Source organism: Rhinolophus sinicus, linkage group LG12, assembly GCF_036562045.2.
Source record: "Rhinolophus sinicus isolate RSC01 linkage group LG12, ASM3656204v1, whole genome shotgun sequence".
In the NCBI taxonomy this organism is placed as follows: Eukaryota; Metazoa; Chordata; class Mammalia; order Chiroptera; family Rhinolophidae; genus Rhinolophus; species Rhinolophus sinicus.
In genome coordinates, this window is record NC_133761.1 from 44,127,004 (window position 1) to 44,152,117 (window position 25,114).

Below are 25,114 nucleotides of genomic sequence, written 5' to 3' on the forward strand. Positions count from 1 at the left end.
CTGATGCACATGGGGCCCTCAGGCCCTGCTCTAACCCCACCTCCCACTCAAGTCTTCCCAAGCTAATCTCTATTAGAAGCCCTAATAGTAACTATCACAAAGGTTACAGTTACCTATTTTTGATTACTAAGTAAAAGGATATCCAGAAAACGATACCTTTTGAAATCCAGAAGTTAAGATCAGGAAATTTAACAGGAAAGGACATGATATATACACTCCACCATCCACTTTAAGAAGTCCTTCTGTCATCCTGCATCTGTCAGCTATGTATCTCCTTTAACACCTGCTGAATGGCACCTTTCAAAGGAGTCCATGGACTCCACCGGAGAGGTTCGTTACAAGGAGAGAAGGACCCAGCACATCCGGGACTCTTCAGATCAGGCTCAGGGACTTCAGAGGAGCCCAGCAGGAGCTCAGCACGAGGGGTCCTCGCCGGCTGGAATTCAAGCCGACTCTCTTCAAGCCAACCTTGCGACGGACTCTCATTATCCCTAATGAGAAGTACTCCTGGACTAAAAACTGGATTTCCGTACTGTTTTGACATTAAAAAACGGTTTGTTTATTCATTCAAAACTCACTGGGCTTTGACAGGCAGCAGGCTGCGCTCAGTGGGCCTACAGTTCTCCAGCACCTACTGTGCCAACAGCAGGCAACGCACCTTCGTGAGCACCTCCTTTCACATCCGGTGTCACGTCCCATGCAGAGGCTGGAGGTGGCCCAGAGCCTGGGTCACCTGAACCACGGCAGGCGCTCGCTCGCTCGGCAGACGGGCTGTGTGACTGTGACTCCAAACCTCACACTCATCACACGAAAATCACACTGACTTGTGAAACGTGATTTTTAAAAATTATAATTCAAAGTAAGAAAAAATAGACAGGCTCTGATTCTCCAACAATGCACTCCCCCCTTCTTACACGCATCACACACGTGCTGGCTGCTCCCCACCCCCCCCACCGTCAAGTTCAGGTCCTGGTGTCAGGTCCATCAGGCAGTGTGCAGGGGACACAGCAAACTCAGACCCCCGTGTCTGGGCATCAGACATGATGCAAACAAGCCCAGGGGATTGCAAGGACACTGACGCTGAATCTGTTTCAGAGGCATCATTTGTAACACACAGGAGTGGATTTCCTAACCTATTAATACTTTTCATCTACAATCATTACAATTTGATAGATACTAAAAACTGACTTCAGTCGCTATTCAAACATAATTCTTAAATAAGTCATGTAGACTAACTCACAGAGAGACAATTAGCTTTTGACATCGCACATAATTTAATAAGCCATTTCAGGATTTTAATAGAACCATTAACAGGTATGAGAGAAGAATGAACTGTCTTTTTGAGACCTTATAACTTACAAATTAGCTAATTTTTATTTTTAATGTAAATGTCAAAAAGCATAGTATCAAAGGACTAGCAATTATACTGCTAAAAGGACATGGAAGTTATCTGAACCAAGGGATCTCCGCTCTCAAAGATAAGAAAGAGCATTAATGGTGTTTTTAAAGTAAATGCCAAAGTCTATCATTTAACTCTTAGTACCAACTGAGAAAGATATCCTATTGTCAAGGACTGGTAGCTGTGAGGATTAAATAAGATAATGTAGATGAAAGCAAGCCACTCAGTGCCTCACCAACAAATTATATTAATAATAAAAAACACATTTCCTGAAATTAGATTGAATTATACACATAGTATATCTATTTTTCCTATATAACAAGATTAAATGAAAGCTGGTAGCCAAAGGGTAGAAAAATATCATGTATAGATGCTAACATACAAGACAAGCAAGTGATTTTCACAGGAGATCTACCGCCATAGATGGTGAATGCTTCTATGGTAAAGACCATGTACCAAAAACATACTTATCAGACCTAACAGGTACCTAATAAATGTTTGTTAATTATGTGCCTTGAAAACTCCTGTGAAATAGAATCAAAAGAACAAATCAAGGAAGATTACATAATAAAATAAAATAATCTAAACTACGCTGAGCCAGGAAACAATACCGAAACAGACTAAGTTTTTAAAGGATACATATAACTGAGCCAAATAATTTGAGTATTTTAATACCATGGTTTTTCCATCACAAAATTAATATGCTCATTTTAGAAAAACTGGAAAACAAATGCAAAAAGAAGAGAAAATGATAATCACACATAAAACAACCACAAGTAATAACCACTGTAAATGTATTAATGTACCCTTGCTCTGTTAATGCATATGCATATTTAATATTCCTGTGAAATTGCGATCCATTATATATACAGCTTAGCAAGAATACTTTTCATTTAATATCCTGTGAACATTTTCCCATGTCACTAAATGGCCTTATAAAACAAGATATTTAATTGATTTAAATGACTTGATCATATGGGGAATCATAATTTAATGTCTTACTGCCAATATTTTTCCAGTTTCTCTCATTATAATTAATAGAGCACGCTCACACATAAATCTTTTGGACCAAAGGTGATGATTTCATTGGGGTAAATTCCACACCCCAAATCTCCACACAATTACTAACCTACTCTACTAAAATTTTCACAAAGCTTAACCTGGAAGCCCTGGCGTGCTTGAGTACGGAAAGGTAAGCAAACTGCACTGCCCTTTCTTTTCTCCTATCTGTTAGCATCTGACCCAGTGTCATGAAGAGCTGCTTTGGTTGAAGTCCTCAGGTACCAGTGTAGGGTTACCTGGTAACGTCCCCATCCCCCACCCATGCCCAGCTTTGTCCTCTGGAGGGGGAAACAGTGAATCTGTAAGCACAGCTCCTCACAGGAGCACAAATGTCCCGTGGGGGCTGCAGAGCACAGACCGCCTGCAATATGGAGGCAAGACTGAAATAGCAGAAAACAAATGGGTTGGAATCGCAGGCTTGTGCCCCATTTACAACGTCATCTCTTCTTCTACACTGTTAGCACAGTTTCAGCCATTTATACACTCTCCCTCTCATTAAAAAAACAAAAAACAAAACAAAACATTATTCTCCCATTTTGGAGTTATATGAAGTGACCCAACTTACGAAAAGTTTTCCTCATGCTGCACACGCAGACGTCCATGCACATCCTACAAGCTCCAGGTGGGCTGTGTGCAGTCGGGGCTGACCAGCTCGCCATGCATAAGATGCAGGGCACCCAGAAATACCCACCAAGTGCCAGGCAGGCCACCTGGTCAGAGGGACTTCGATTCACAGTAGAAAAATAAATCCTCCCCGAACTCCGTCTTCTAACTCCTTCCTCACCCTGGGCGAGTCATGCAGTCAAACATCATCCAGTGCCAATATACACCTTCCACTTTAAAGAGGCAGCTGCTTAAAAAACAATAATAAAAAAATAACTTTTTTTCTAATGGTTGTATTCCACTATTTTAATCTCGATTCTCTGAAAGCTGATTCAGGATAACCGCCCACATCAAACTACTGGAGGCCAGTTTGGAAGTTGCTGAACGGGTATGGTGAGTCGCAAGACTAATCATGCCCTTTAGGGCAGTGTTACAGCGGTGACATTTCATGGTTAGTTGTCAACTGTCACACGACGTACACAAGATCCAGAATCTCTTCTGTTCATCAAAAGACAAATGAACTACTACTTTACAGAATGAATTGTTGGGCCTGGTCATCAACAGTTGATCAAAGAGAAATTTGCTTACTTTGGGGGTAAACGTTTAAAATGAATACACTGAACTCCCTAAAGTGCTTCGTGAGAGGGTCTCTCTAGGATGTTACTAAAACAAAACACAGACACCATTTCGATACATATTATCATGCCCCCCAAACAGCATGTCATCAGTCTGACCCTGATTAGATAAAATAATATCACTTATCACACTGAAATCTGTAAATACTGACACTCATGGTTTTTGTTCAAAACGCAGCGCTAGCATTTACCACGGAGAACTGCTCTGCACCGTGACTTGTTTGATGATGATGCAGAACAACAATAGTGCGATAAGTGTGATTCGCACGATTAAATGCACCATTTCCATGCACAAACTGCATGATTCTTAACTGCTTTTCTTATACTTATTGTGATTACATTCACAGGGTTGTAATTTCATATGTTAAATCTAGTAAGAAAACTTAGAACACTTTTCTTTTGTGTTATCTTTAGCACTGGTAGCACTCATGCCAAGAAGAGAGTAAACAGGATTACAGGTGTCAGGAAGCAAACGGCCTGGATTATTTCTGTAGCTTTGAAATGAAATACACAAAAAATTTTCTACTGAGAGGATGGACTTGCCAATGTGTCTACTCCAAAACAGATATTATTGAAAATAGTAATATTTTTACAAGCCCCTTCACCTTAACTTAAGGTATCCTGAAGGTAACGGCTGCAGAAGTCCCAGACAAGAAGCAAGCAGAGTCATAGGTGGTCTCTAGCAGCCACCCACTTTTCCCAGGGAATCAAGGGGACTACCTCCAGGTGCTAACAATGTTCTATGCTTTCTCTGAAGCTGTCAAAATGGAACTGTCTTCCGATAATACTGGAAATTACAGTGGTACCTCGGTTTTCGAACATAATCCATTCCAGAAGACCGTTCAAGTTCGGAAACATTTGAAAACCGAGGCACAGTTTCCCCATAGAAAGTAATGCAAAATGGGTTAATCCATTGCAGATCTTTAAAATCAACCCCTAAAACTGCAAATTTAGCATGAATTTTACTATCTAATGATACCATAGATCCATAAAATTTACAGCGTTTGTAAACTGAAATGTTCGTCAACAGAGACGTTCGAAAACCGAGGTGCTACTGTATTTGGAATCTAAATATTCAGAATTCAGCAAGAGCTAAACACTTTGAACAAAAGAGAAGTGCTACTACAAAGACAACATTAGAAGCACCAAGCTTTTAGAAACCTCTAATTAAGTTATAATTCAAGAACCAAAACGATATAATGGCAAAGTAATTATTGACGTAGGTCAACTGGGTTCACCTCAGAATATGGTCGTTCAGGTGCCTTGTGCTGTTTTCATGCACAGAACGTACCCAGGTCTGAACGACAGGAAGCCGCGCTCGCAGGGTCTGAACACAGCCCTGTAGGAATGGCCCCGGGTTAGCAGCAAGGTCGCAGGTCTTTGTTCTGAGTCCAACAACAATAGAGAAACTGAGTGGGAGGCCGCTGGGGAAAAACCTCTTCTATGAGGATTACTAGAACATTCGCAAATTCTTTGGTGTCTCCTCCCCCTCTTCCCTTGAAGACAGTGACCCCTAAGAAACTTTGCCCCCTCTAGAAGCATTCCCTTCTTCCTCCAAACTACCCAACCAACAAATTAAACCAATTTAATATCATGGAAATGCAGGCCCATGCTCCCTGCCGGGGCTGCTGAATACTTCCTGTAACAGTGAAAGCAGAGAAAGATAAAGGGGTTGGTTGATGGAATAGTGAATCAGAGGGTAAAGGTCAATGTAAATGTTTGCCAGTTAATGGAAAGTCAAAGCACACACATTCTATGGAGGCAAGTTAAGCGGTGCTGCATCAGACTCCAATAAATCTCAGGCCAGTTTTCCTCCCTTCACGTATGTTTAATACTTCAGCTGAGATAGAGACACCGTCCCCAGAATGTACGGACTTGACGTGGCCGATTAAGCTCCACACTGCTCTTTCGTTCACTACAAACAAAAAGATGTAAAAAACTTCCAAACCGTCACAGCGTGAGCCGAAAACGCGCCATCTGCAGCTGCTCGGCTCCACTCCTGCCCAGAATCAACGGAAGGCTCAAGAAATGCTCCTCTTCTCTCAAAGTTACGCTTAGCAGCTGTGCTCTTATCACCAGGGAGGTTCCCTGAATCCCCCCAGGCTTCAATTATTGGCAAAACTGAGCAAAATCAGCCTAACCCGGGTAACATCTCCTGAGCAGATAACAGTGACTGAGAGGAAATGCATGCAACTTCCAGAGTGTCCAAATGCCGCCACGTACCTGGTAAAATAATCACTGATCAGCCTTTCCACCCTTAAAAAAATGTTTAAGTGTCATTTATTTCAACCAGAAGTCCCCACTTGGCTTTCACTTTGTTAGGGAAAGTGACAACTGCAAGCCTATCTGGAAGTTTCATTCGCTTGCAAATCTTCAAGAACCGGAACACTCCAACCTCCAGGAAAAGGGGCTTAAACCCCAAGATGGATGTGGCCCCACAGCTCAGAGCAAAGGAGCAGAAGTCTTTTTCCCTCAGTCATTTCCAGGGCTACAGGCTCATGTTCACAGCACATTACAGATGTCAGGGGGACCCTCTGGAAGGAAGATTCGTGGGTGCTATCACAGGATTGCCCCGCACAGCGCTGGAAACCCACAGGTAACTACCGAATGCAAAGCCCAGCCCAGGCAAGGTGACCTCTCTTGCCGCCTCACCCTCGGACCTGCGGTGCACTGTCCCCGAGAGCAGGGACAGATGCACAGCCTGCTCCACAAGGTCTCCAACGCGGCCACTTTGGTGGGTCACTCTGTTGCTTTAAGAGTCTTTCTAGGTGGTGGCAGTGTGTTCAAAGTTCTTTTGGGGAGGGTGGTATGATGTCAGGTCATCACAAAGGAGGGGAAATCACAGCATACTAACTGCTCCCCACAATTTTCCCCATGAGCCCACCATGCTTCTCTCAGAGCAGGAGATGGCCCTGGACCCCCATGGAGCTTCCCTCTGAATGGCTCGCATCCGAAGCACCTTGCAGTCACCGGAAAGGTCCCCTGAGAAGCCCTGGGGCCATGTTCCATGCATCAAGTGTCTCTACGCCTTCGATTATGAGTACAAATTTTAAACAGGCGGCCAGGTCCTTTACTACATCCCCTAATCCGCGTCCCCAGTGAAACTTCTTTTAGTTACAGAATCTGTCCGCAATCTCACTATCATTAGGCTTTACCCTCCCTTCCTCCACCCAGAACTAAACTGCACGTTGAAAAGACAGCACTACCTCCAATTAAAAAAGGAAAATCTACTGAGAAACACCGGTAAAAGATTCACTATTTCCAGGATGAAAGTGCCGTAAGAGCAACCCCCGTCTGCCTATTCACCACCGGAACTGGAGCCCGTCCTAGCGCCTGGCACCAGGAAGCTCAGTCAGCACCTGCTGGCTATACACCCCTGAGCACCCACTACCTACCAGGCCATACCATGTCCTCAGCACTGGAGCGAACGTGCAAGGACAGCCCCTACAGGACACTCCCCGGCACCCCCTGAAGCTGGGCGTGGTCAAGTTCCCCAGAGGAATGAATGACAGCAGCGATGCAAGACCCTCCTGGGGTCTTGACATGAGCACTCCTGGGTGCTCCCTCTGTCTTCAACAAGCCTGGGCGCAGACGTGCCCAGGGAGCTTCCCCAGGCAGTGAGGCCAAGGCCCCAGGGAGCAGAAACAAGCGGGAAGGAGCCTGGGTCCCTGAGTGTCAGGCGGGACAGAGCCACCTGTGGAGACCTCGGGCGGTGGCACAAGAGAGAAGTCAGCTTCTCTCTAGTCCGACACTGCATTTTGGAGTCTCTTTTAGGGCAGGTACAACTACCCTAACCAATGCAGCTCTAAAGAACGGAATACAACAAACAAACAAACAAACAAAAAATCATTAAACCGGTACTGCTGATGACAACTTTTTGTTAGTTTTAGTCATGGCTGGAGAAGTTTAGCAGCTGAGACGTTCAGTGATAGTGGGCATAGCAATGGGAGCGGTTAAGTCCAGAATTTCATTTTTAAGTCAACCAGGACTTTATTTTGCTAACCAATATCTCCTCAGCACAGGCGACTTAAAAATCTCCTGATTTTTTAGGTTTCGTTGGTCAGTCTTCTCCATACAGTGTCATAAAATTGAAGTCAGGAAATTTTAGTTTCACTAATTATTGCATATGAACTTAAAATTATTCCTCAGAGGTACTTTATAAAAGTACTTCATTTCAAACTTCTTTTAGACGTTAATCACAGAGCTAAAAATAGGCTTTGCAAAAATAAAGAGATTTATTTTCTTTTACTTAAAGTTTTCCAAGTAGACACACACATAAATAATATAAGCAGATAATGTGTCAGGCTCCATCTCCTCAGAGCAGGAGAACCTGCTGGAACCGAGGTCAGTGTTAGCGAATAACAAAAACAGCACCTGGCTGGGTGGGACACAGCAAGTGAACTGCAGCGCCGTACTCGTCACAGAGACCCGCATGGTGGACGAGGTGCTCGGGCGAGGTAAGCTCACTGCTTCCCAAGGCTGCCTCAGCTTAAAACCCTGATGACTCAGAACAATCTGAAAATAAATCACTTTGGTAAATCAATTACCAAAAGTTACAAATTCCTAAATACACAGTCTTATAACATGTGACCTTGAATTGTACATATAATGCTGCGTGCATATTCTCTGGACCAAAAAAATTCCTAAAACAGATTCAGTGATTTCATACCGAAACATTGTGGTCGGAAGGTACAAACTTCCAGGTACAAGATAAATAAGTCTCGGGGATGTGATGTAGAGCATGGTTAATAATACTGTAGGGCGCATTTTGCAGATAGATCTTAAAAGTTCTCATCACAATTAAAAAAATATGTAACTCTGTGTGGTGACAGATGTTAAGCAGACTTTCTGTAATGATCATTTCACAATAAATACAAATACACTCATTATGCTATACACCTGAAACTAATACAGTGTCATAAGTCAATTATATCTCAATTTTTAAAAATCATTTACTTTCTATCTCTGACGAGTGCAGAATATTTTTTCCATTAGGTTTTGGACATACTCTATAACCTTTAGCAAATTACGGGGGGGGGGGAGCGATCAGACTATCTTACATGACAGACAAATTAATCACTTCAAAAATACTGTCCATCACGTCTCCTTGATGTTGCTTTTGTTAATGAAATGCATTTTGGGAGTGGAGGGAAACTCTATGGCGATCACCGCAAGGAGAGGAGTTTGGATGCAGGCAGTGAGTTCACAGAGACAGCATATGCCAACCACGCCCAAATGGGCTTTAATGGAAAAGAGAATCTCATTTGTATTTGCTGGCCCCCTACAGAGACTGAAAGTCCCTGCTCACAAGAGCTGCTCAGCAAAAATGCCAATCCTCAGCGTTCTGCAGAGCCTAACTCTGGGCCTTCCTTCTGGAATGTTCGCCTGAGTATGAAAACCCCCATCCTCTCAGTGCCCTGCAGCCTTCCATCTGAAGAAGCAGAGCCCACCCATCCTAGAGTCTCACTGACACAGGACTCACTTCCTAATCCACCTGGCACATGCTCAGCAGCTGGGCCAGAAAACTCACAAGAAATGGTTTATCACCTAATAAGGCAGCCCATTCCATCTTACAATAGGTCTAGTCGTTAAAACTTTCTTTTATTTCTGAATCAGCAACATGAGGCGGTTTGATTCCAGTTTAACTGGAAGGTCCCTTTGAGGCCTGAAATACGAGGTATGAGTCGGTTCATTTGCTGACTGTCCCAGACACTTACCTGGAGCAGAGGACAGGGATGAAGTGACACGATCTCAGAGCCTAGGGGGTCTGCTGCTCCCTGGGCATCTTAGAATGCCAGCGTTTAACGAGGCCTCAAAATTATGTGGCCCTACACCCTCACTTTAAAATTTTACTCCCTGCCCTGGAAGCTAAGGAAGTTAGACCCGGCCCCCAAATCACCCCTCAACTCGCCTCCGTCTTCTGCAATAGCAAGGAGGTCCTACTTTGCTCTTCTATATAATGCTCCAAGGAGCTTTGAAAAAATTATCATCTTTCTCCGTAGTTGTAATTTGCCGGAAAAGGAGAAGGTCAAAGTTCAGTTTTAAAGCAGCGAAAGCTTGCAGATGGCCAGGAAAACAAGTGGCTGTCCTCATGCTGCTGCACAGAGGTGGGGGCCTCCAGTCACACTTCTCCCCGTCCCCCCCCACACACACCTCCCAGGTGCTACCGCAAGGAAAGGACACACAGGACCAGGATGTGTTGATGGAATGACAAGGAAAATCAGACGATTAAAGGCGGTGTCTCCTGGAACCGTCCTGGGCAGCGCCCCTCGCTCTGTCCAGCCCCAGTGCCAACCCCGCACCCCCCTAAGAGACAGCTCGCTTCGGGAAGCATTGAGCATGGTGCTAGGCTCAGAGGACGGATTTAGAAAGCTCCCCAGAACCAGACACATGGCGACAGCAGCCATCAGACATCACCAGATTTAACTGCCCTAAAATTAGCAGTCGGAGCAAAGTAGTTACTGCAATGATTGCGTCAGAGCTCTTCCGACTGGCTAACTGCCAGCTTTACACAACTCGTCCTGCTTCCTCCACCAGGGGAACAATATTCTGGAACAGAGCCAGCCAAGCATTTCAATGAATGTGCCTATTCTGGCTCCCCTGTTAATGTTTTATAATTCAATGACAAGGTGAACAAAGTCTGTATGGGCTCCATCTGCAAGGCGGTGATTTTCTTTGTTGTAAGCACTTTTCTTTGGGTGTGTAAAGTATTGTGGAGGAATCCTTTTCAATACTTAAATGTCTGACATTTAAGGATTCACATTCAACTGGCTTAAACAAAGATCATGCACATCTAGCAAAGTATAAATGCAAAACAAAATTTGTTTTCCTCTTATAGTACTTCTTTTATCTTGGCAAGAACTCAGGAGGTAAAGGAATGTTCTCAGCATGATCATAGGAGAGCCCACTCACTTCCCAACAAAGAACAGATAACCCGATTCAATCAGCAGATCGGCCACCTCACTGCAAATTACAAAATTTCTAACTAATAACAGATGATCCACTGACGATAGACAGAGCATTTTTTATACTAGAACAATAAGCTCATTAGCCCAGCTCTGGGCACTTAGTTGGATAATTCCACCATTCTCATACGCATGTACCTTCTTTCCTCCCTCCTTCTTCTCTCTCTCCTTTCATTCATTCCTTTTATGATTTATTGAGACCAACCATACTCACAAGGCAGCTGTGGGACAGAGGAAAAAGCCCTATTAGTTGGAGCAAAGAAACTGGGGGGTAAACTCTAAGAAAAACAATTCAGAAAACCATATGTTCTCTCATTAAACCTTAGTTTTTGCATCAATAAAGGGATAATCCCATCAGCCTTATAACGTTCTTGTAAGTATGTGAGAAAACATAAATGAAAGTTCAACACAATAACTGTCTCTAAATTTCCCTTTGGGGATCTCTCTCCCCAGTTCTTCATTCTGTTCCTAAGTCAAAAACATCAGCCTCCCTCACTCATTCCCGTCATCATTTAAAACTTTGTAAATAGGAAAATTGACCCATTATTCCAAGCAAATGACTTACAATGACCCTCAAATAAGATCTGTTGATAAATTAGGTGATTTTACTATTATTTAGGCTAACTTCTCAGCCTTGCCCACAGCTCTCATCAGAGCGTACCTTAACATACAAATTTAAACAAACAGGAGTTAGAATGATATCCCCCTGAATTCACGTATTAGGAATTAGTACTAGGTCAGGATAGTAAGGATAAAAGACTTCTATATGTAAAATTAAAACTTTGTTTACCAAGCACCTACTATATTTAAGGCATAAGCAACACTAATGTCCTTTACAATCCTTAAAAGTACTGAATCAACAAAGGTGTACTATACACTAATGAGGGGGTTTTAAAAATCATTATTTCCTATAGAAATTATCATGGCTAATAGACCAAGAGGTAAAAGACAACAGGTAATGTTGCACAATCCAGAAATCATTTTTTCTCAGTTATCTTTATTAACGAGCCCAGAGCAGGGCATTTAAGTGAACTTCAGCCTCAGGTGATTCCAGCAGGCTGTGCAGTCGTCAGCTGGGACCCGGCTTTGAAACCTCCTTCAGTCCCACCCCTCCCGTGAAAGGAAGGACACCTGCTTCTGCCCAGGGTGCCCAGACTCCCCAGAACCACCCCCTCCGATGGGCTATGCAGGTTGGAACAGATGGAACTCTGCTGTTACCGTCTTCAGAAACAACTTCTCCATTTTGACCAGTTCAATATCAGAGTTGAATCACAGGTCATTTCAAATAACCCAGAAAAGATAGAAAATGAGGTATAAAAGATTATTTGGTTAGATCATTTATTTACAACAGAAATAGAAATTTAAGGCAACACTACTTAGTTCTACAAAAGCCAAGGTACACAGTTCTTTCATGTGCAAACTATAGCTGTCAATCACTCCTTTAACCAATATGTGTTTGCTGCGAGCCTGTAATGTGGCAAGAACCACAGAAGCGCAGAGGATACAGCAGTAAAACAGAAACATCCCTGCTCGTGACACTTGAGTTCTACTGAGGTGAGACAGAAGATAAACATACAAAATCAACACACAGTATAAAACCAGGCAATGATAAGTGCTACAGATTAAAATCAAGCAGATTATAGGGGAGGGGAGAGTGCAAAAGGAGGGAGGGGGGTGGCGAGCTAGTTTAGCTGGTAGCTGTGTGCACAGAAGCTGTGGTTTGCGTGCCCTCACTATGCCTCCCAGCCTACAAGCTCTCGAGAGGGGCTGGGATGCTCCCCCTTCCTCACACTGAGGTGGGGGAGGCTGTAGGCTCACAAGCAGAACTACACTATGAATCTGCACTTTCCGAGAACTTGTTCTTACCCTTTAGAAGTTTCTGGATGATCAAAGGACTAGTTATGTCCTTCCATCCTGATCCTGGGTGTGGTGTTGGCTGGGTGTGACGGCATGGTGCTTCCAAGGAGAATAGTACCTGCCACTACATTATTTCCCCAAAAAAATGAAAGCTCAGAGTAAGCAACCCACAACCAATTCTAGAAGAAAACAAGCCAAAGAGAAAACGTACTCAGGAAAAAGAACACATACAGTAAGTATCGGGCCCATTAAGGGTAGAGCCTGTCTGCACTTCCTTCACGAGACCCTGGCAGGTCCTCTGGAAACTCTCTAATCAGAGAGGGTGGTAGAGCAGCTGTCTCTAGGCTGGGGCCACACCTTTCAAAGGGGAACAAAGTGCTCTTCAGGGGCAAAAGAAAATACCCCAACTTCTATTTATTTTTAATATCACCCTTCCTGAAATTTATATTTTTAAGTTTTATAATGTCCACATCTTACCATGGTAAAGTTATATACATACAACAACACAACATATTACAACATATCATATGTATAACTGTATATATCACACATCCACAATTATACATACATATGTATATATTATACATAATACAATATACTGTATGTATAAAATATATAATATACACACAGGTGCAAATGCACAAGTATGTATACAGGCCTATGTATATATACATAGGCAAACATATATGGACATTTAGAAGGTGATTCTATATACATAGGATGCACAATGGAAAAAACTTAGAGATCCTACTACAAAGAAACGGTTGTTCTTCGGATTAAGGCATTAAACACTTGAAACAACAGCATTTGTCCTCTTTGAAGAATCCAGAGTGTAAGTCTTCAAGTTCCTTATTAGAAGCCTCGATACCACAAATGTCTCAGAGCTGCTCCTGAGCCACGTGCACTGTTCAACAAGGACCAAATGTACTATCAGAACGTCCCGAGAAGACAGAGAAAGCGACCAATATGCTGATGAGGCTCAGACCGGCTTCCCCAAGACGGGCCACTTTGGCGTGTGGATTATTTTGAGCTGAAGGCAATTGAGACCCTGTGGGCTCACAAGAAACTCTCACCGCTCCCTTAAAGAGGGGAGGAGTCTTGCCCATAAGAGTTATCACCGGAAATACCTTTTTATAACCTATCTACAGGCAGGAATACTAGTTACTGGACATCTGCTCTTATCGTCCTGCAATGACCTTCCTCCCCCAAAGCCCCAAGTGCCTTACCCCATCCTTAGCACAGGATCTCATATAGACCCCATTTTCCCTTTCTGTCTCTGACTCTCTCATGTATGCGGGGTTCCCACACCTACGTATGTAATTAAATTTAGTTATCTTCTCTTGTTAATCTGTCTTCTGTAGGTTCAATTATTAGACTTTAGATGGAGGAAAGTTTCTCCCCTCACCCCACCATACTGACGACACAGGCTACTGTGTCCTAAGCATTACAGACAGAAATCTTAATTCTACACAACAGTTTGCCTCAGCATATATAATTTTCACTCAGCCATGAGTTCTTACTTTCCTCAGTAATGGTTTTTAACACTAGCTCGTCACCTAGATGGTCTTACCTCAGAGTGGCTGAACACACACAATTAAATAGCCTACTTCGGGCTCCTTTGATTTCTTGAACAGCTCAACTAACTGGGAGCTTCCTCCAGCAGATTTAGCAAACAAGCAAAAGTGAAAAATATGGAGTGAACTAATTGGCAGCACTCAAGAGGCCCCTATGGCTAAAAATTTGTGCAACAGGGAGAAAAGAGTATCAACTAATTAAACCACCCGGAAAATGGGGAAAGAGCATGGTTCTCTTCCCCACTATCTGCAAGCAACTCAAAATAAAACCATACCAAACTGCAAAATAAGTTTAAGAAAGTCCAACATTCTGATATTTTTAGTCTTTTCAGTGCCTAAGATCTCTACAGAGGTCAAAGGTCACAGGGCGGCCCCAGTTTCTCAGTCCTTCAGTCACTGAACAAATATTTTGTAATCACATTAGCACAGGAAAGGAAGATGTGGCTTAGTGACAGCAGGTGATTGAACTCGGGTTTTACTGCAGAGGAAACTCACTGAGTCTGAGTAGCATGGCCACCAGAAAACGAATGCAAACTTGGACTGTAACGGTGCAAGCACAGCGCGCAAGGCGGAGGGAGGGCCTCCGACTCCACACAGGTCAAGTTGCAGGAGCTGACGGAAGAGCCTGCTCAGCTCTGACAGGAATTGCTCAGTGAGTAACTGAAGCACGTCTATCAAAGGATCTGTCTGGCAGACCACCAAGGGAGCAGAATTCAAATAAGCAGGTAGAATTAGATTTCAATCCTACAGGTGAAAAACACTGTCTAGTAGTCGAAAGCCATCAGAAAGATGGAGCACTCCACCCCTTCCTGGCGACGTGCAGGTACTGCTGGGACAGTACCAGCAGAGCAGGTAAGGGACCCAGTCTCCAAAGAAGGGTTAGTTGAACTGGTCAGTGATTTCCAAACCCTGGTCCTTAGTGAAGTTTTCACTGACCCGTGCAAGGGGAAAAAGTGTCTGTGTAAGGGTGGGTATACATGCACGTGTGTGGGTGGGTACATATGCACATCCGTATGGGTGGGTGCATGTGTGTACACATGTATACATGTATGGGTGGGTACATATGCATGCATTGGGTAATTTTAAGAAATGTCCTCTCTGGATGGAAAAAACTTTAGTTTGTCAGACAGTATGTGTATCCCTCCTTTTGGCGTGGGGGGTAGGGCAGGAGGACAGGGAAATCAACATATCTTGATGATAGATGCACTGACAGTAGATAATAATTGCTGGTGCACGTTTTCAATGCAGCAACATCAAATACTGACAAATCTCACAATCATTAAAATTTGGTTTTGTTTTTTGCTTTTTCATTTTACAGGTGGATGAAAAAAAGTATAGGGACAACATGAAAGGATAACTATAAGGCCCTTTCTAGTATAACTAAACTCAACTTATTGCATCTTTTTTTCTTTCCTATCATGGAACTTGGCTCTACAATGTTGTACAAAAAGAAAAAAAAAGTTATCAAGGAATTGGGTTACACTAAATATGAAATCTCCCAAGAAACAGAACCTCTACTATGGATCAGATCTGGCTCCCTTTGACCACTCTTTGGAACCAAAGTTTATGACCAAGTTCAGAAAGGATCAAAATAATTTATCTCTTAAGTTTGAGGCATTTACATTCCTATCACACTCTTAGCCCTTCTTTAAAAGGATTCACAGCTAAATATGATTAGAATAGAAAATCAATTTCTGAATCATTGATTTCAAGGTAAACCAAGTAAGCTGTAACTCTCATGAATGTTCACATACAAACTTACAATAAGCCAAAGAAAGAAAAGACATAATCATGAAAAAATGTACACTATCTCACTCAGTGACTTTCATTACTCTGATATGTTTATTTTAAACGTTATGGAAACCTAAACTTTTGGTGCTGAAAGGGATCATGGAAACACTTTATCCAAACTCATCTGTGACAGGCAGTAGCGGCAGGAAACGAGGTTCCCGTCCCTCTGGCCCAGAGCTTTCTATCCTATCATCCTGCAAAGGAGTTAGGTACATTATAGAAGGAGAAAATCCAGAACATGGCTTTGTGTATTCTTTAGAACTGCACTGCACATTTCCTTCAAGTTCAAATAAGAAAAAAGACCAACAACAAAAAAAAACCCAACTGTTTTGCTTTTCAGTTAACAATAACAGTCCAAATTTTCTTCAAATTCAGCATGTTTTTGAAAGGATTTGTAATCCTAAACCACCACCATAAGTACATCATAAGTTCAAAGATTCAATGCCTTCCCCAATCTTATAAAAAAAAATTGCATTTACCAATTATGGCTGGGGTCTAGGGAGCTATATCCACATAAACACACAGTTCTTTGCAAACTATGCAATAAACGTGCAACCCCTTTGAAACTAGTTTTGTTAACCAAACACAGCACTTTTAAACCGGTTTGAATTGCCAGACAATTGCCCTTTCAGGATGGCTCACGAGTATTTCCTCACTTTCAAGAATAGATAGATTTTCAAAATGAGTAACTCACTACTACCCCTTTTGCCTCAGGTAAAAAGATCCCCTAAGGTAGACAGGAGTTTACTAAGCTCAAGTATCAAAAACTCTTCAAAATACCATTCCTGTCAGGAAAGGGGGTGAACAAAATTTACAAACCCGTATTACACAGCCTTAACTACAATAAGCATCGTAAATGCCAAGTCATCAAGCTCTCATAATTCCCCTATTACGTTCCATAAAAGCGAAGCTCTGTGAGAAAGGAAAAATTTGAAAACATAAAAAGCATTTGATGAAAAATATACACTTAAACCAGCTGGAGCAAATCTGCAGCCCACACTCCAAAGCCAGAAGCTCCACCTCCATACCTATAATTTATCTCCCGCTCTATTTTCCGGACCAAATGTTACACTGCTTCTTATCCAAATTCACTTCGCCCCATCTATAGGTAGCATGTGGGTATTGATAAAAGCTGTTTCTGATTTCATTTCATTTCCTACTTCCCAGATGTTTGCTAGCTTTTCCCCCCTTCAGTTATTTATGAATACGCTCTGATTTAGAACAAACAAATTCAACATGTTATATTTTAAGCTGGGCAAGACACATAATAAATGACAGCTATAAAGATAATTTCAAGATATTTCTCCAGCTTATAAATAAGTTTGCCACTTAGGCAAGATTTGGACAGGCTGCTATGGTCTTACTTTTGAAGAAAACACTTAAAAACACATAACTGAGAACGTGCTGCTGCTGAAATGGCCAACTAGAGGCTACTGTACTTCTCATAAAAGGGGTTGTGCTTAAAAATGGACAAATATCAACTATCAGCTGGGGAGAAGGAAAGTTGTCCCCAACGTCACCCTTGGTACGAATCATGCGTACACACTTCAACTACACCTCTTCAAATGCATGAATGAAAATGTTAGCCAGAATCAATGCTATCTGCATCCAAACTCATTAAAGATTGTACTTTCCCATGAATAATATTCTTTTATACCTCTCCAAATCAAGCAGCGAACCACGAAATCAAGTGGTAAACATCGTAAGTGGAAATGTTGTCTAAACAGCATTACAGATCTTACCGTAGAAGTTTGAATTCTTCAAATACGAAGGCAAAGCATGAAACAGACACCCTCAAATTTGTGACTACAAACAGTAACCAAGTTGTCTCTTGAAATTCATCTTTAAGAATGCAGAAATAACAGACCACCTTTTCATAATCTGCATAAATATTGGTTTTATAGGGAGGTAATGCATTTTCAAAGAAAGCAATAACAGTATTTTCCCCCTCATTACTAATTGTAAAACTGTAAAAATTAAAACCTGATTGCACATAGGCGACTAAAAGCGCAGTTCACTAAATGTCTGTCATAAGAAAGCCATCTAGTGTTAACATTTAGAAATGAAAACTGCAGACAAAAGAGGCAAAGAAAAGAGAAATCTAAGTGACTATTTTGAACTTACTGAGCAAACCTATGACAATCAACAAGGTTCTTTGTTTAACAACAAAAAAAAAGGCCATCCTTACCAAAACCAAGTCCAAATCTCAGCAAAATCCAAAATCTCTACTATTTTATTTTAACCAAAATCCTGTTTGGTGGCCACAATTCCGTGACCGGTGCACTTGATGTTCCCAGTACTCGCGCTGGAGTCATCTCGGGCTGAATTAATTTAACTGAAGCAGGTTAATGATGACAAATACCTCCCAGAGGGGTAATGCCAACTTGTTTTCCCTTCCCGAGGAGCCTCCTCGCGCTCCTAGATGATGAACCGAAATTGATTCTTCGGGTTTGCGGCACGGTTGGAAATTCATCTGAGGTGCTCGTGGGGATACTCCAAGGACACGGTCAAACTAGCTTTAATAACGTGGGGACCCGAACGGGACCGGAGCGGAGGACTCAGCAGACTCGGCGCCCGGGGCGGCGAGAGGGCGTCTGACTCCGAGGGAAGGTCGCGCCGAGTGAGAGGGTCACCGGCCGCTCGCGGTCCTACAAAGGGGGACCGGGCGCGGCGGGCGCTCGGGGCCCCATCTCCCCGGGAATCACCCGCAGCAAGTTCGGCAGGAACCTCGCCCAGCGCGCCGGTGCACCGCGTCGGGCAACCTTTTATCTTTTCTCTCCGGTTAGTCACAGAGGAGTCGCCGGGCGCCCGGAGGAGGTCCTCATTAGTGAGCGTGTCACCAAGACGGAAATAACCTTTCAGGCGATCGATAACTTTGAGAACGAGCAGCGGCGGCTCCGCTTCCACTGGGCTCGGGAGCGCGGGCGCGTCTGCGAGTAGGACCCCGCGCCCCGGCTCCCTGCGCCCCAGAACTCCCGGCCGCCAGCCCCCCAGCTGCAGCCCCTTCACCGCGGGACAGTCCCCGCCGAGACCGTCCCCAGACACCACCAGCAGGCTTCCATCCGCTCGCCCCGACACGCACCTCAGAAACGCGGACCTCCGGGACCAGCTACAGCCCGCGAGCGCGCTGAGCGTACCGGGGCCGCCGCCTGGACGCCAGCCGCCCCGCTCTGCCCATCCGCCCGGGCTCTGCCTGCCCCGGGCTCCGGCGGGAGGCGGCCGGACCCGCCGGCTGAGCTGGAGCTGTCGGCCTGCGCTCGGGCAGGCAGGCGGCCGAGGCGGGCGCGCGGCGCTGCTCCTCCTCTGCCGCCGCCGCCGTCCTCCTCGGGCTCCACCGGCTCCTCCCGGGCTCTGGGTCTGCAGCGCCGGCTCCCGACGCCGCCGCCCGCCCGCCCCGAGGCACCGCCCCCACCCGCGCCGCGGCCTCCCATTGGTCGCTGCCTGCAGGCCCCCTCGGCCCCGCCTCGCGATTGGACTAGGGCGCCGTCCGTCCCGCGGGCCCGCGGGCTCTGTGAGCAGCCAGTGCGCAGTTCCCAGGCCCCGGCGCGCGGGAGCGGCGCGTCCCGGAGGGGCTCGGGCTGCTTCCTGGGGTGGGAGCTGCGGCCTTGAGGCGGGTGCGCCCTACCTGGACCCGCCCCGAGGGAAAGCCGTCGTCGTCCTCCTCCGAATTTGTTCGCCCCGCTGTCAGGGGTAAGTGAACCCCCGAAGCTGGCTCCAAGCCTCCCGCTGCGCAGTCGCGACCCTGCCTGGCCTCCACTCTCTGGAGTTAGGAGAATCGCGCCCACCTGGAGCTCGGGACCCCGCGCCGCGAAGTACTGAATGTCGCTGGCCGACAAGACACAGGCGGCTGCGGGCGCTGCGCGGACACCTGCCCCGGACGCCGCAGAGTCGCTGAGGCTGGCGACCGTCCAAACCACCGCATCGCCATCGCGGTGTTCGCAAGAAGAGGGCAGAGGGGCAGCCCGTACTGTGTGCTAGCCCCGGGGAGCGCCCCCGACCGCTCAGGCGAAGCCGCTACTGTGAGCCGGCCCCGAAGGGTGCCCGCAGATCACCGAGGTGATGCCCCTCCTGAGTGTCGGCCCAGGTGGTGTCCCTGCCCCCGGTGACTGTGGTGAAAGGTTGCACAGAGAAAGGCATTGTTAATAAATAGAACGTTCGAATGAGGTTAGGTAGGTGCCTGTGCGCAGAAATGCTGTGGAGATGAGACCTTTAGGAGTCAGGAGGGAAGCTGAAAGGGGCTCGCAGTCCAGGATCTCCCGGACCCGCTCACCCTGCCCTTCCCCTTCGGGCAGCCCTCAGCCCCAGGGAGGAATGCTCTTGGATCTTTATCCAGAAGAGGAGGAAATCAACTTTTTATACCCATCTTCTCTACTTTTCTAGGTGTTGATTGCCCACGAGGAAGCATTACTTGAAACTAACTATTCATGTAAATTGCTTGAAACTTGCATTGGTTGCTGAGTTGAAAGGATCACAGGAGACTGACTCTTTTAAGCTAGACTGGAGTTGACTCTGCCTAATGATACAGTGGGGGTTACAGCCTACAGGCAGGAATAGACTGGTGTAGGTAGCCTCTAACTTACCTTCCAGGGGTTCCTGAGCCGGCTTCACGTTGCACCGCACTTCTTGAGACTGGATTCAGGGCTTTCAGCTCTGCCCTTTCTAGAGGTGAAATTCTTCCTGTATAGATAATGTCTATACTTCCCTATCACAACACACCCTAGAACAGAACCCTGTGAAACATTCGAGGCAGGCCCTCCCATGCTATATTTCTCTGTGATCTAAAGCATGTACACATTGTAAAATCTTTTTTATCTCTTTTAAAACATGGCTGTAATATATGGGAATGGGTATAATAAAACATCTCAAAGAGTAATACTATGACATGACAAAATTCTTGCCTTCTCCAGGTTTGAATGGGCTTCCCAACTGTCCCTTCATTCTCAGCCTTTATAAAATTGTCATTTATTTATTCAACAGTTATGGAGACCCTGTCATGTTCCAGAGGCACTGGGTGTGGGATGTATAAATACGCATACGACATAGGCTCTGCTCTCCAGGAGCTCCCCATCTCACACATTGTAAATGCTGTACGCAGGCCTGAACAAAATCCCACAGGGGCAGCCATGTAGGGACATTTTCTAAAGAGAACGCACTTCTCTTCATAGCATGTTATCACAGTACTTCTCCCACTCTCGTAATGGCACATGTCATTGTCTTTCCCACTGTTCTATAAGGGCCATGAGGAAAAGAATGTCTTCTCCCCCAGGGTTTTGACCCCTGAGACAGTGACTGCCTGAGCCAATTGTCCATTGTCTGATGGACACCTTTGGTGTGTTCCTTAATGCCCAATACATAATGGTCTTTTGGGGAAGTCAGACCAGACACTGTCAATGACGACATTCTCTTCCTCTCCCACCTTACCATCCTTGTTCTTGGGTTTGCAAACTAAAATTGAAATATGCCAAGTCCTTTGGTCACTATCAAAGTTGACAGCATTTTAAAAAATGCTTGTAATTGACAGTGCAGAGTCAAGAGGTGTGTGTGTGTTTATGAAAGTCTGCGAGAGCTGACTTGCCCAGAGCCCAGATGCCATGCAGCCCTCCCTCATCAGAATGTTCCTGGCCTCAGCACACCTACTGAGCCCCTGTGTGGTGCCTGGTCAATGGGGACAGTGGCAAGATGACCCCGGGCAAGATCCAGAGGGTCTTGTGGCAGACTGTGAGAGACACTCAAGAGACAAAGCTCAAGAATGATTTTGGATCTTCCCTACCAAATAAAATATTCTAGAAATATTATTAGATTTAATGCTCGTATCCTTTCTCGCTTGCTTCTTTAGGGAAAGGTAAACTGAGGGTAGAGATTGGAATTGCAGCACCTGTTAAGATAGTTTATCATTTTGGCCTTAGGATACCTCACCGAGAAAAAAAATCTTTTGCTATTAAGGCTATGCATTTTGCTTAAGTTTTAAAGAAAAAATATCAACTATGACGCGTAAAATTTGTATTTGCCTGAAAACTAGAGTGAACTATCACATGTTTATCTTCTCACTTTCATCTTCCCTGAGGTGAAGATTTCCTAAGCCTCATTTTTTCTCTTTTCTCTTGTGAATTTCATCACCCTCCCTGAGTTCCTAAAGAAACAAACTCAAGGGATTAATTCTCTTTACAACTGTGAATAAGCAGATCAACTCCTTCTGAAATAATTCCATCAGTCTTACCTGTTTTTTTTTCTAAAAGCTGTAAAGAGGCAGAGAGTTCAAAGACATACCAGCTGTCTACCTTGTTCCAAGGTTTTGAGCTTGTTGGCTGACCTAGGTTGGTAGTTGTGTCTATTTACCTCTGAACTTAGCAAACCAGGAGTTTTATTTCCTTGACACATTACAGCAAGAGTCTACTTACAGATGCTATGCATGTACTACAATGAACCTGAATGGCTAAGTTAAGTAAGGGGTTCGATTCCCACCATCATTTCCTCCTTTCCTTTTCTACTTTCAGCCCTCTTTTTTAAAGTGTTTCTTTTACGTCAAATGAATATTCATAATTTGCAACACATATGTGTGGATTGCATGCTACATTCGGGGCATTATGGTAAACTCAAAGCACCCAGAGGGTTGTACACCAGAATCTGTGCATTTCATAAGGAGCAGAACTTGGGAGAAAGTACTCAAGACCATCAATGAGTGGTACCCACAGGGAGAGCAGGAGAAACAGCCATCGGCAGGCAAAGCTTGGGCAATGGGGAAGGCTTCACCTAGGATATCAAACCTGCCTAGCAAGGAAAAGACAACCCTGTTGGTGAGAGGAAGCACAGTGGGCAAAGACACAGGAGCCAACTGTGCCAGGCGTGTGTGGGAAATAGCCATGCCCTATGGCCAAGCACAGGCTTATTCACTTACATAACAAACACATGGTGCTGTGTCCATGCCAGGTCTCGTTTTCTTCTAACAGGGGAAATCTTCCCAGCAGATGAGCACATGGACACAGCTTCACCTTTCCTTCAAAACAGAAACATCTTGCAACAGAAACTTGTGAAGTAAGAAATGCCAAGTTCTGCAGCAATTAAAAAAAAAAAGGCTAAGCTGCAGCTGAGAAAGCTGGGTTACTGGCCCTGGTATACCAGTAGTCCTGCTAAAAGTAAAGCACATGTTCCTATTCAAATAGAGCCCAACAAAATAATGTAAGAATGATCAAATAATATGCTAAATATCACATACCATCCATAGGAGCCGAAGAAGAAACCCTTGTAATAAAAAACATCAATTTTGCAATTATATTTGGAGGACTACTCAGTGCTCAGTTCTGCTCTGGGGATGCAGAAGATTATTACACATAAATAACAAGACCATCCTCAAGGAAGTACAATACAGCTGAGCTGGGATTTTTACGTAGGACACAATTCTAAGAACAGTGCAAAGGCAGTGCATTAAAAATTTAGTGTTGTACAGATATGTGCCACGGAGATCTAGAAAGGCAGTGTTGATGAAGTGATCAAAAATCAGTGCCAAATATCCTTCAGAAGGGAAAAGTTTCTTGTTTTCTTAACCATCCATTTCCCAGATAAGAATTCCCATATGTTGGTATTCTCTGTAATGTGCTCAACTCAGTGTTCCTCCAAGAATCTTCCAAAACAGATAGGTTATTTCTTTTCTGATGATTCAAACTCTTGGCCATAGCTCTTTACATTTTCTACCCTTTACCTTCTCCAATGCAGACCCACAGGTAAATGACGGACACAAACAACAACAACAAAAAGCCCTAAACTGTATGTAATTGAAAAGCATCTTCCACTTCGCCTTGCTTTGATAGACGAAATAGTGAATTTTTTAGGACACACTTTGATATCAGACAGCCTGGAATCTGGTTTGGAAGCTCCTTATATACATGACTATAGATACATGACTGACATAGATATATGACTGTGATTATAGACGATTTCATCTCAAAGTACCATTTTCCTCGTCTGAAGAATGGGCTTTCCTACCTCAGAGCTGTGGTGATGAACCCACGGGATCTTGCTCTGAAGTGCTTAGCACGATGGCCAGTCCGCAGTGCGTGCTGAAAGCACCGTGGATCCCAGTGTGTACCATGGCCGCTTAGCCTTCGAGTTAGGGCTGGGATTTCATTCCAGCCCCTCACACAGCACCAGGCACAGGGTAGGGTCCCATAAATACCTGATGAATAAAGAAAGGGGTGAGTGGATGCATTGCACTGAGAGATAAAGTCCTGTATTTTTGTTTTCTGGTTTTTGCCAGAGGAGATTTACGTCCGAATCCTCTAATTTTTTTATTCCTACCTGGGACTTAACAGTATTCTTTAACCAACGTTTTGGGTTCTACTTTTAAGAAATAATAAGTTAATGATAACATGTAAATAGAATTGATCTATGAGTAGCTGCTATTCTACACCACTAGATGGCGTCTATCAATAATAGCACTGAAAGGCACCACACATCCTCGGATAGGTAATAATTCTAAAGAAATTCATACAGAAGAGGCATATATATGTATATATACACACACATATATACATATATGGTTACCTTTTACATGTTATTATGTTTCAATGTTGGTTATGACTCTAGAGCAGCCCAACCCCCTATAGTTTGGCAAACCTTTGCTTTCCTAATTTTAAGTCTCCTGGAAGCAGTTTTAGTTCATTAAACTCTAAGTGGCCTCAACGTGCAAGACGTTTCACAGTACCCGGTGACTACTCTCCAAACCTTTCTGCAAAGTGGATGGAACAATTCACCTCCTTGGAAAAAAAAGAGGAAAATTTGAAAGCAATCGGGTGAAAATAAAAAGGCAAAGTCTTCCGCCTGCGTTAATCATTTATTCATTCAACAAGCAGGGATCGGGCACCGAGAGCCTGCAGTGCTGCACAAGGCTCGGAGGGTATAGTGAGAAATAAGACTTACCTTTGAGGATGTGCTTGCTATCCCATGAAGAAAAGCCACCAGAATATTAATATACAAATGTTTATAACCAGACATTTAAATCATATAAGTGGACAGGTGTTTCTTAGGAATTGTTAGGAGTTATAAGGGAGAAATAGGGATCAATTCAGAATGTCTGATGAAGACTAGGTAGGTTCTGCTTTCCAGGTCCCAGGTGGATTATTGTTTCCTCGTTCTGACATTTGTTTGTCTGTGGCGCATCGGCCGAGAGTAGCTGCATTGGAGCGTTCTTAGGGAGAGACCTAGTGGAGAGAGAACAGAGGGAGAGATGGGCAA

General features: G+C 44.3%; 1 protein-coding gene across 3 annotated transcripts in view; it reads right to left on the reverse strand.

The window, feature by feature from the left end:
• Positions 1-19,245, reverse strand: part of SIPA1L2 (signal induced proliferation associated 1 like 2) — a 201,773-nt gene extending 182,528 nt beyond the window's left edge. For 2 of the 3 annotated variants that reach the window (XM_019712891.2, XM_019712888.2), the window contains exon 1: positions 18,969-19,245. The gene's annotated coding sequence lies outside the window, so the exon portion shown is untranslated. Of the gene's footprint in view, positions 1-18,248 lie in introns of all 3 variants that reach the window. The other variant, XM_019712889.2, reaches the window with a different exon arrangement.
• Between the last annotated feature and the right edge of the window lie 5,869 nt (positions 19,246-25,114).